We start from the raw sequence: 11,447 nt of genomic DNA, 5'->3' as shown, positions 1-11,447 counted from the left end.
ACTTCTTAAACGCTTGCTTTAACTGCACCGCTTCGTACTGCTCTACATATGTAACGGTTATGCGGTTGTAGCTCACGGCTCAAGCTGCGCGTTTGTTTGACGTGGTAGTTACGTTACGACGTTTCGAGTCTGTTAAACATTCGGTGATAAGAGTATTATCAGTTATTTCAAAGGGACAAATAAGATTAGTTACAACAAACCCACTAATTTTATAAAATTCGAGTGAGATGGAATAAAATAAAAAATAAATACAAAATTGGCTTTTATTTTTTAGGTTGACTATATTTCGTGTTCTCTTCAGGCACCACTACAATTACTCCCTATATATTAGTTACACCCACGTATCATCGACATAAAAAATAAAATTTAATGTCACTTGTTTAGTTAAAAAAAAACCTTACGGAGCATATCATAGTACCATACAATATAAGGAGTCTTCATTCTCTTGTTTTTCAAACTCTGAAGGGGTCAATATTCCCCAATTCCCCCTCGAAAATTCTGATTAGGACATTATTCATCGCTTGATGCAATCAAAGTAGCGACAAAGTTAGGAAAAATATTAGTTCTAAGTAATTGCTAGGCAAGGCTCCTGAGAGCAAAATTATCCTAAGCATTATAGGCATACATGGGGTGGTACATAGAGCACGTTGAATTCCACACTATAATACAAACCCAAAAAGACAAGTAATAACTTAATTGATATAAAGACAAAAAGAAGATAAAATGATATAGAAAAATGAATTTCAAAGAGATAGCAACATACAATAGACTGAAGCCACTTGATCTGCTCATTGATTGCAGCCTTAAACATGCAAATAGTTACTGTACGCTAGTGCTCTAAGAAGTGAAAATGATGCAAACCCTGATTCCCTTTCGACTTCCATTTACTGTCAAACATTCTAGTAATACAAAAAATCATTTAGATATCTTGCTATAAATATAGCACTGTCATAATAAAGTCACAAATAACCATTCATATTGATCCACAGTGTCTCACAACATGCTTCACAGCATGCTTCATGCATACAACATCTGTATGTATACCAACTCCTAACCTTATCAATACATTTGGCAAAAACTTAAGAAAAAAACTATTTCTTCATCGCTTTTTTGAAATTTCACAATAAACCAGCACATTGTAAACGTTATGTTGTAAGTAGACACCCAGCACATAAGTTGAGTGCGGTGGTTGCCTCTGTTTAATTATTTCGTTGACTTGATCAATCAATCATATACTCTTTATCCATTTTATTCTTACTCAGTCAAGCTCATTGATGACTACTCAATGATCTTGACTCTTAAATTTTGTTCTGCTTTGACACAAGATCTGTAATTTTATGTGTGTGTACATTACATTAATAGGTCCATTCAAAAGCAACTCTCTGGCAATGGGTTGCAGGGGTAAGGGCAATCAATCTTTTGGAATGGACTCCTGTCGTAATACCAGTCTCCCACTGCCTTTGCAATAGGCTGCGTAGAACATATTTTCAATCATTACAAATGGGAATCAGTAGTACTTCAAGATGTTAAAGGAAACAGATAACTCGTACCGTTTTATCCAGCACCGGCGAGTCAGCACTCAACCAAGCCTCCTGATACTCGGTTCGGCAGTGAGTATAACAAGAGTCTATAAGCATTCCTCTGGATGAAGAGTTGCCAAGTTCGGCCAATGCATTCAGGAATTGCACCCTGAAACCTGAAAAGTATACAACGAGAATTGACACTTTGAATTATCATCAATAAAATGGAAAAGGTCTTTTGTGGAAAGGAGTAATCCGGGGCTTTTGGGAATTACCTTGCATAGTTTGCAGCTGAGTAGATGAGCAGGTTTTTATATCCACCTTGCAGCTGCTCCAAGTTCCTTTCGGATCAGCATCGTCCGGAACCAAAATGTTCGTTATCTGTGCATGCCATTTTCCGCTTGTAACAATATTACCAGATTGAAATTGCACATAATTTATTGAAATTATTCAGTGGCTTCGAATATAACATATCAAAAATGTGTCAATCTTCCACCAGTCTCTTTTTGCTTGTGCAAGAAGGCCCAAGAATCAAGCTTCACTTGATATGTCACTTAAGTACAAAAAATTATCTTCTTGCACTAAGCTTATGTATCACATTTTCTGTCATTGGATCTTAGACATTGAAGAACTATGCTAACCTGCCATGAATCATAAGCTGAGTTGATGATAAATAGCGGTGTCTTGACTTGCCCTGCTACGTTTTGTGGGAAGAAACACTGTCATTTTAAAAGGAATCGGTCAGTCCATAAACGAATGGATGAAGACTAGAACGTAGAAACATTAAAATGGTGGAACTCACCAATCCTGGACTTAATCTCGAAGTGCAGGATGCTGGCAAATGCTTAGCCGATCCCTACACAAGATGTAACAACATTATTTTGTGTCGGTAAGCATGAAAGAGGATGAGAGACAGAGTGTGTACATGTAATGCGACCACTTGTTTATAAAACTCCACAATGTGACTTGCTCCAGAAACATCCTTCCTATTGAAAAATACACCAGGGAATCAGATTTCGGAAAAGAAAAACAACTGAAGCAACTGCCACATCATGGTTGATGAAAGAACAGGAGCTTACACATTCACAAAATAGCCAGCATCTGCAAAGCATTTTACTCTAGTATCAACGGGAAAGAGAGCTCGGAAGTTATCGCAATGCAAAATGGAAGTCAAACCCCCAGCGGAACAACCAGTAAGTATCGCCTGTCATAAGTGCTGATGAGTTATCAAACATACCAATCTAATGAACATATTTTTAAAAACAAAAACAGAATGATCTTACATTTTGAGCATTTTTCATTCCTTTAGCCAATAGATCCTCCATGACAGCTTCAAAAACCCTTGCTCCTCTGAAGTGAAGGTTAGTTTCCTGATCAAATCACTAACTAAATATCACACGAGAGAACCCAAGAATATGTATATAAGAAAATGTTGGCAAAAGTTAACTTACTGGATTGACAGCCTCTACGTCTCCAGTAAACGATGCCCCATCGCAGTATCTAACCTTGACTCTATTCCAATCGTAGAAGTCTGGAAATGGAAAGGGGAATTTGTTGATTTGCATCAATCAAATCAATAAGCGACACAAAAAGGTCATACCTGGGTTAAAATTCTGCTCATTACTTAGTATCCCAGTAAAATTAGCTTCCTTGACCATATACTTAGATGAACCATATGAGGAATCTCTTCGGTTAGAACAATCTGCGACATTGTTACACCATGCTCCTCCCTAAGAACCCGAAGCCAAAGGCAAATTGAATCAACAAAAAAGTATATGATGAATACAAGCATGAATGGTAAATGTAAACATCACCAGAATTCTTATGACTATAATATGTAAGACTGATTACTCTTCATCCATATCATTTAAAGTTGCAGTGAATATAAGAAATGTTTTTACATAGAGGAGGACATTACATCAATGTGCACCAACCAATTGTTGATCCCGGCACCAAACCCCTTATCAAAATGGTAAGCAGGTGGGCTGCCATCCAAACAGACTGCAAAACATATTAAACAGCTAACAAACTACAGTACGCAGTAACCGAAAATCACAAAATGAAGCATCAATATAAATATGTACTAATCCCCACCAGCTCCTTTCGCTACAGCATCTTCAACATAGGTGATTGATACATTAATGAAAGAAAACGAAAACTCTACTGATCTGTACTGTTTGGTTACTAAGAAAATCTGCTCTGTTTTACTGCTCTGTTTTATTTCTTCTTTTTTTATTTACAAATGAATACAAAACACACCTTTTATACATGTTGTTAACAGAAAGGAAAACTAATCAGAATAAAATCTCAGCAAGCCTTAACTAACTTTGCTGAGCTGGCATTGCTTACTCAACTAACTTCAGCTCAGCAAATTCTCCCACGTGCTAACCTTGAGCTGACTGCTTGTTGCTAACCTTGAGCTGACTGCTTGTACACATTATGAGCTTTCTTAACAGCCCCCCTCAAACTCAAAGGGCATGGCTGCACATTGAGTTTGTTTCGAAAGTAATTAAAATGAATGAATGTGAGAGGTTTTGTTAAGATATCAGCTATTTGTTCTTCACTTGGAATGAAGTGAATTTCCAGCTCCTCTGCTAAAACCTTATCTCTGACAAAATGCATATCCAGTTCAATGTGTTTGGTACGTGAATGGTAGACTGGATTTTTAGCTAACTTTGTTGCACTCATGTTGTCACACCAGATGATAGGTACTGAGATGCATCTTATATTCAGCTCACTGAACAAAGATTGAATCCATGCTATCTCTGCACTTGCAGAAGCCAAAGCTCTGTATTCGCTTTCGGCACTAGACCTTGTCACTACAGACTGCTTCTTGGATGACCATGACACCAGATTGTTTCCAAAATAGATACAGTAGGCACCTATAGATTTTCTGTCATCAATATCGCATGCCTAATCTGCATCTGTAAAACCTGTGATTTCCATTTTCCCCCCAGCTGAAAACTTTAGACCATAGTCCATGGTTTCCTTTAAGTACCTTAGAACTCGTTTACAAGCCATTATGTGCTGCAAAGTTGGAGCTGTCACATATTGACTGAGTTTGTGCACAGCAAAGGCTATCTCTGGTCGGGTTAACACCAAATATTGCAAGCCTCCAACCAAACTTCTATAACTGGTTGCATCCTCAACATACTGACCTAAGTAACCTTTAACCTCTTTTTGAAGTTTCAATCCAGTCACTATAGGAGTATCACACCCTTTACAGTCCAACATATCAGCCTTAGACAAAAGATCATTAATATACTTTCTCTGAGATAGGTACATACAACCATCAGCATAAGAGACTTCTATCCCAAGAAAGTATGATAGTATTCCTAGATCCTTTAAAGCAAATGTCTTACTGAATTCACTGATAAATTTCTCTAATTCTCCACTGTCATGTCCTGTAATAAGTATATCATCCACATATATAAGCACAAGTATTATTGAGCCTTGAATCTCTTTGAAGAAAAGAGAAGTATCAGCTCTGGAATTTTGAAAACCCCAATTACTAATCAGACAATTTTTCAGCTTGTCATACCAAGCTCTAGGAGCTTGTTTTAAGCCATACAAAGCCTTCTTCAACTTGCATACAAAGCTGGATTTTTTATCACCAATGAAACCTGCTGGCTGATGCATATAAACATCTTCTGTCAACTCTCCATTTAAGAAGGCATTATTAACATCCACTTGCCTTATTTTCCACTTATTCATCACAGCCAAACTAAAAATAAGTCTTACTGTGCAGGCCTTTACCACAGGACTAAAAGTCTCAAAGTAGTCAATACCCTCAGTTTGCTGGAAACCCTTTGCAACTAACCTAGCTTTGTATTTAGCTACACTCCCATCTGTGTTTTGTTTGATTCTGAACACCCATTTACTGTCAACAACCTTGTATGCCTCTGAAAATGGTACCAGTGACCATGTTTCATTCCTAAGCAAAGCTTCATATTCATCTCTCATGGCTTGATGCCAATTCTGATCACTTAGAGCTTCTTGAACAGTACTAGGTTCTTTGTTGGTGAAGGTGGTTATGTAAACTTTTGGCTTGAAGATTCCAGATTTTGATCTGGTTACCATTGAATGTGATGATTGTGAAGAAAGGTTTCTGGTTTGAGTTTGATTTATGTGCTGGGAAGTAGATAGCTGTGGTTCATTTTGTGGTTGTGATTCAGTTTGTTGTTGTGTTGATGACAATGGTATGGTTGATGAGGAATGTTCTGATATTGTAATTTGAGAATGCTCTTGTTGATGCAGATTATTTGTGTGTGCAGAAACAGAAGGTACCTGTTCACTGCTCTCTGAACTTGCTGGTTGAAGATCTTCCAAGCTACTGTCAGTTAAGGATAATGTGGAGAGATTATAAATTTGTTGCTGGGAAAAGTTTGACACTGATAATTCAGAATTTGAACTGTTCTCTGATGAATGAAAGACTTTGTTGGTTGAGTAAGGGAATGTATTTTCATCAAAGACAACATGCCTTAGGATATGGATTTTTCCTGAACTTGTTAAACACTTGTAACCCTTGTAAGAAGGATGATAGCCAATGAAGATGCATTTGGTGGTGTGAAAATCAAATTTGTGTTTATTAAAATCTCTCATATATGGATAACATAGGCAACCAAAACACTTAAGAAAAGAATAATCTGGTTTGTGTTTATAAAGCTTTTCATAAGGAGATAAAAGCTTAAGAACAGGTGTTGGTAACCTATTAATATGATATGCTGCTGTGTGAACAGCTTCCCACCAAAACTGAAAAGGGAGACTAGCTTGAGCTAAGAGTGTCAATGCTAATTCAATTATGTGTCTGTGTTTCCTCTCAACAAGACCATTCTGGTGATGAGTATAAGGGCATGAATGTCTAAACTTGATCCCATTTTGATTGAGAAAATCACTGAATACTCTAAACTCTCCCCCCAGATCAGATTGCAATTCCTTAATCTTGGTATTAAACTGATTTTCAACTTGTGCCTTGAACAGTTTGAAAACTTCAAATGCTTGTGATTTAAGCTTAAGTGGATAGATCCAGGTGTATCTAGTGTAGTCATCCACAAAACTAATGTAATACTTGTATCCATTTCTGGATACAGTGGGTGAGGGTCCCCACAAATCAGTATGAATCAGTTCTAATACTCCTTTTGTTTTTGTTTCAGAAGCTGGAAAACTTTGCCTGTGAACTTTGCCTAACTGACATGCTTCACACAAAGAATTTGTACAATCCACAATATCTTTATGAGAGAATTTAAATTGCTTGCAAGACTTAGCTAAATGCATCAGAATCATTGAACTTGGATGACCAAATTTTCTATGTAGCAAATTCATTACATCAGATTTGGTTTTGCATTTATTGGAAACAGAATGATAACAAGCTTTAGAAGAACTATCAAAGCTTTGAAAGCTAGACAACATTGAGATAGGTTTATTTAGCTTGGTATGAAGATGGGATGAAGAAAATGAAGAATAGGGATTAGAACTCAACAGCAGCTTGTATAGACCTTTTTCAGCAAGTCCCTGCAGCAGAACTTGTCCCTTCATGTCCTTCACAAAACAAACATTCCCACAAAATTCAACAGTTATAGGGTTATCAGATGTCAGTTTAGAAATGCTTAGTAGATTTTTGGTAATTGATGGAACAAGTAATATATCCTTAAGTGCTATTCTGGAATGTGCAGATAAGGAATTTGATGCTCTTTGTGACAGAAAAGCAAAACCAACATGAGTGATAGACAAACCTTCACCATTACCAATTATGAGCTGATCAGTACCTTTAAACTCCTCACTGATCTGCAAGTTCTCCATGTTGTTGGTCAGATGGTGAGTTGCCCCACTATCCAAGTACCATCCATCATCAGCAACTCCTTCAAAGTTAGCCATAAATGCTGCTCCAGGAGTACAAGCATCAAGACCAGAATAATAGCTACTGCCAGACATAGGATTATAAGCTGAAGACATATAGTTGAAGTTCTCATAATCTTCAAAGTTTGGATTTGGAACAGGACCATCAAAATTGGACAGATATGCTGCTCTGGGTGCTTTTCCTTTTCCAAAACCCCTTGGCATTGGCACATAATCTTCAACAAATCTATGCCAACAGATATCAGCAGTATGACCAGATTTAAAACAAATATGACATATTGAGTCCACTGGATTGAAAGCTCCCTGTGATCCATTCTTGATAACAGATGGTGAACTCCTTGGTGCTACAGGATTATTACCATTAAAAGGATTACCAACAGGATATCCTCTACCAAAACCACCTCTAAAACCTCCATTAAACATTCTTGGAGAAAGGTTCATATTTCCTCTACCAGAGATAACATTCCTACCACCATAATAACCTCCTCTCCTAAAATTTCCTCTAGGTTGTGCATAATAAACCTTAGGATGAAATGCACTAGTATAGGCATTAGTATATGCATAGTTAGCATTGAACATACTCTTATCATCCTGATCTTGTTCCAACCTAGTTTCATGAGTAAGCAATAACGCATAAGCATCATCAAATTCCATACGTGAACCAGTTATGAAGGTAGCAATATCACGGTATCCTGATCCTAATCCATTGAGTATGGTTAGCATTAGATCCTTTTCTGTTATCGAGCTACCAGCACTAGCAAGCTTATCAGCTATTGCTTTCATTTTAACACAATAATCTTCAATACTAAGAGATTCCTTTTTAAGAGTGTTCAGTTCATATCTAAGCTGAAGAACTCGAGCTTCAGATTGAACTCCAAACTTCTTTTCTAACATTTTCCATACACCAGATGAACTTTCACAGTTAATAACAAGACTAACGATACCTTCACTTAATGTTGACAGCAGCCAACCAAGAAGGATTTGATCATGTGATCTCCAGATCTGATACTCAGGATTCTCAATTTGTTGTGTAGATCCATCAACTCCAGCTAACAAAATATTTTCTTCAGGTGCTGATTTGATTCCAGTTATGAAGTCTTCCAGTCGATTACCTCTAATCGAAGCCAGAACTTGTGAACGCCAGAGCAGGTAGTTTGATCGATCTAGTTTAATTGGATTCGTGAAAGAGAAATTGATTTGAGTGTGTTGATTGGTATTATTGATTGCTGAATTTCTCATCATTGTTTGCTGATTACTATAAGGCTCTGATACCATGAAAGAAAACGAAAACTCTACTGATCTGTACTGTTTGGTTACTAAGAAAATCTGCTCTGTTTTACTGAGAAAACTTCAGAGCATCTACTGGTTTTATTTCTTCTTTTCTTATTTACAAATGAATACAAAACACACCTTTTATACATGTTGTTAACAGAAAGGAAAACTAATCAGAATAAAATCTCAGCAAGCCTTAACTAACTTTGCTGAGCTGGCATTGCTTACTCAACTAACTTCAGCTCAGCAAATTCTCCCACGTGCTAACCTTGAGCTGACTGCTTGTTGCTAACCTTGAGCTGACTGCTTGTACACATTATGAGCTTCCTTAACAATTAAAGCATGCTTGAGCTTTCAGTATTAAGAGTGCACATACTAAAAGATTGAACCATTGGCCCATCGTTGTTCTAGCAATCATTCTGTAGATATTCAGGGGAAAAAGAAAAATTAAGTATTTAGAAAATTTTCTCACAAAAAAAAAAAAAATAGAAAACAGAAAGCAGAACATGCCATATAAACGTTTGAATAACAAAATGACAAGCTAGAGCGTAATTTATTCATATACAGGCTTCATCAACAAGAAAATGAGAAACTAATTAATTGCCATCTTTTTTAACAGATTGCAGCAGCTTATAAGTAAAATGACTTTACTTGCTTCAATGGAAGTTCCAAAAAGAACAAGAAACAAGAAAAATGAACAACCCCATGTGAAATAATATATCAAAAGGAACAACAACGGCGGAATAATTAATTCACTGGTTATTACCTGAAATAGGGAAAAGAATAGAGAGGAGAAAAAAAAAAACCCTTAAAATGGGACTAGTTTAAACACAATGCAAAAGAAGGCCAGGTTAGTGCATTTGAATAAATAGCAATGGAGAATGCGTTCTACTGTACCATCGTGGAAGATGATACTAGTCAATTCGAAGAAGTAGTAAATGGAAAATGCTTTCAACTGTCCCATCGTGCAATTTCGGAAGCCAATAATAAAATCATACAGAGCATTAGTTATGTCTTCTGAAGCTTTAATTTTAACGAAGTTAGATATATTTACTTAATTTATAATCCGTCCGGCCACCATGTACTATCTTTTTATAATTTAGCCATCTTCAAGAAGATTTTCCTCAATTTTGTCCGAGAGGAGTTGCAACTGTGTCTTTGATTAGCCAATGAATTAGCGACAATATTGAGATAACTGAGAAAAATTTGACCAAACCCATATTCTTGAGATAACTTAAACTGTGACTTAATTTAATCTCAGAAGACCAGAATTTAAAAACCTTTCTGCTAGGCCGCCGAGGAATTTTCTAGAGTACAGCTTCTGTTTAATTTCTCTTTATTTTTTTCTTTCATTTTACTAACAAAGTCAAATAATAACTTGAAGAACGGGGGAAGATCTTTCCAAGTCATGCATTATTCGATGACCATCAAATCATTAATCAAGAAACCGACCAAATTAGTTTCTCTCCAAGATTTCCAAAAGCTAGATAATTTTGTTATTTGAAAATAACATCATTAATTATAGAGAGGATCAAAATGGCGTTATTGTCTCTCATGAAATTAATGTCTTTTTAAGAGTCAAACTTTTTACTTACACAAATCAGTGGACATCAACTTAACTTTCTTATTTTTGTTATTTTATGCTATTTATTTCAATCCCTGATTATTTGATAAGAAACGACTTCTAAAAATTAGAAAATTTTCTCATTTCATAATAACATCATAAATTGGAGTTGATCAAACCGCGTTATTTTGAAATTGATGCCTAATAGTGTCATACTTTTTTTTTTTTTTGGGTAAAACGAAGTCAACATTAACTCTTTTTTTAACTTTATAAATTAAAAAAATCATTAGAGAATCTATGTCGTGGGCTTTGGGGAGTCTGCGTTCTTACCATGCCTTTGACTCAACTTGAATTTATTATTTTTTTGCACCACTAGTACATATCAAAATTCAATTGCACACCTAAATAAATTAATTATCGTTATTCCACCACCAATATTTTGAAAAGTCATTAAACCAACCTTGCCATTAGTTTTTCCTTTAAGTTTACCTATTGACTATCTTTACCATCTTAAAATATACACTTATTCGTTTGATTATGTGATAAAATTATGAAAATATCCATTTTAGTTTAAAATAACTGGAATACTCAATAAACTTAACTTAAATTAGTAGAACGAAATTATCAAGTATACATTCTATCTTACTTTTTGAAGAATTTAACATATATAATACTATACTATTAATTAGTTCAAATATTTTATACATTTATTAATTGTAAAATGAAGACTCATTTATTGACCATAATGACCTAAGGAGTAGTTTACCTTGGTGCTTGGAAAATATAACTTGTTAACTCATTTCCCTACGTATAAATAAAGTCGCGCAAATGTAGCTAAAGGATAATGACTTATAAATAGAGATTGAAGTTGTTGCTCCTTCTAATTAAATAAAGTCGCACAATTTCACTAACTTGGAAGAATTGACATAGGTGGGCTACTCCCCTCTCCATATATAAAGCCTTCTTAAAAGATAATTTTATTACTTGTTTGCTTTTAAGTTAATTTATATTTCAAAACAAAAAAAGGCTTAAGCCACTTATATGATGGTGAGAGTTTTTTAAAGAAAAACTCCCTTCTTTGAATAATAATGAAAGAGTCATCATTTAGAAATAAAATAAATAGGTGTTGATTATATCCTGATTTTCATTGATTATGTGATCGAAAGTGACAATTTCATTTATTTTTTTTCAATATTAATTTTTCAAGTTATTTTAATTTCAAGAATTTAGAATAT

At 35.4% G+C, this 11,447-nt stretch overlaps 1 pseudogene; it reads right to left on the bottom strand.

Annotated features, from left to right (window-relative positions):
- Positions 1-1,167: 1,167 nt before the first annotated feature.
- Positions 1,168-9,502, bottom strand: LOC112097675 (annotated as a pseudogene).
- Between the last annotated feature and the right edge of the window lie 1,945 nt (positions 9,503-11,447).

The sequence above is a fragment of the Citrus clementina genome, unplaced genomic scaffold, assembly GCF_000493195.1.
Source record: "Citrus clementina cultivar Clemenules unplaced genomic scaffold, Citrus_clementina_v1.0 scaffold_5, whole genome shotgun sequence".
Lineage (NCBI taxonomy): Eukaryota > Viridiplantae > Streptophyta > Magnoliopsida > Sapindales > Rutaceae > Citrus > Citrus x clementina.
This window is presented reverse-complemented; position numbering and strand designations above follow the sequence as displayed.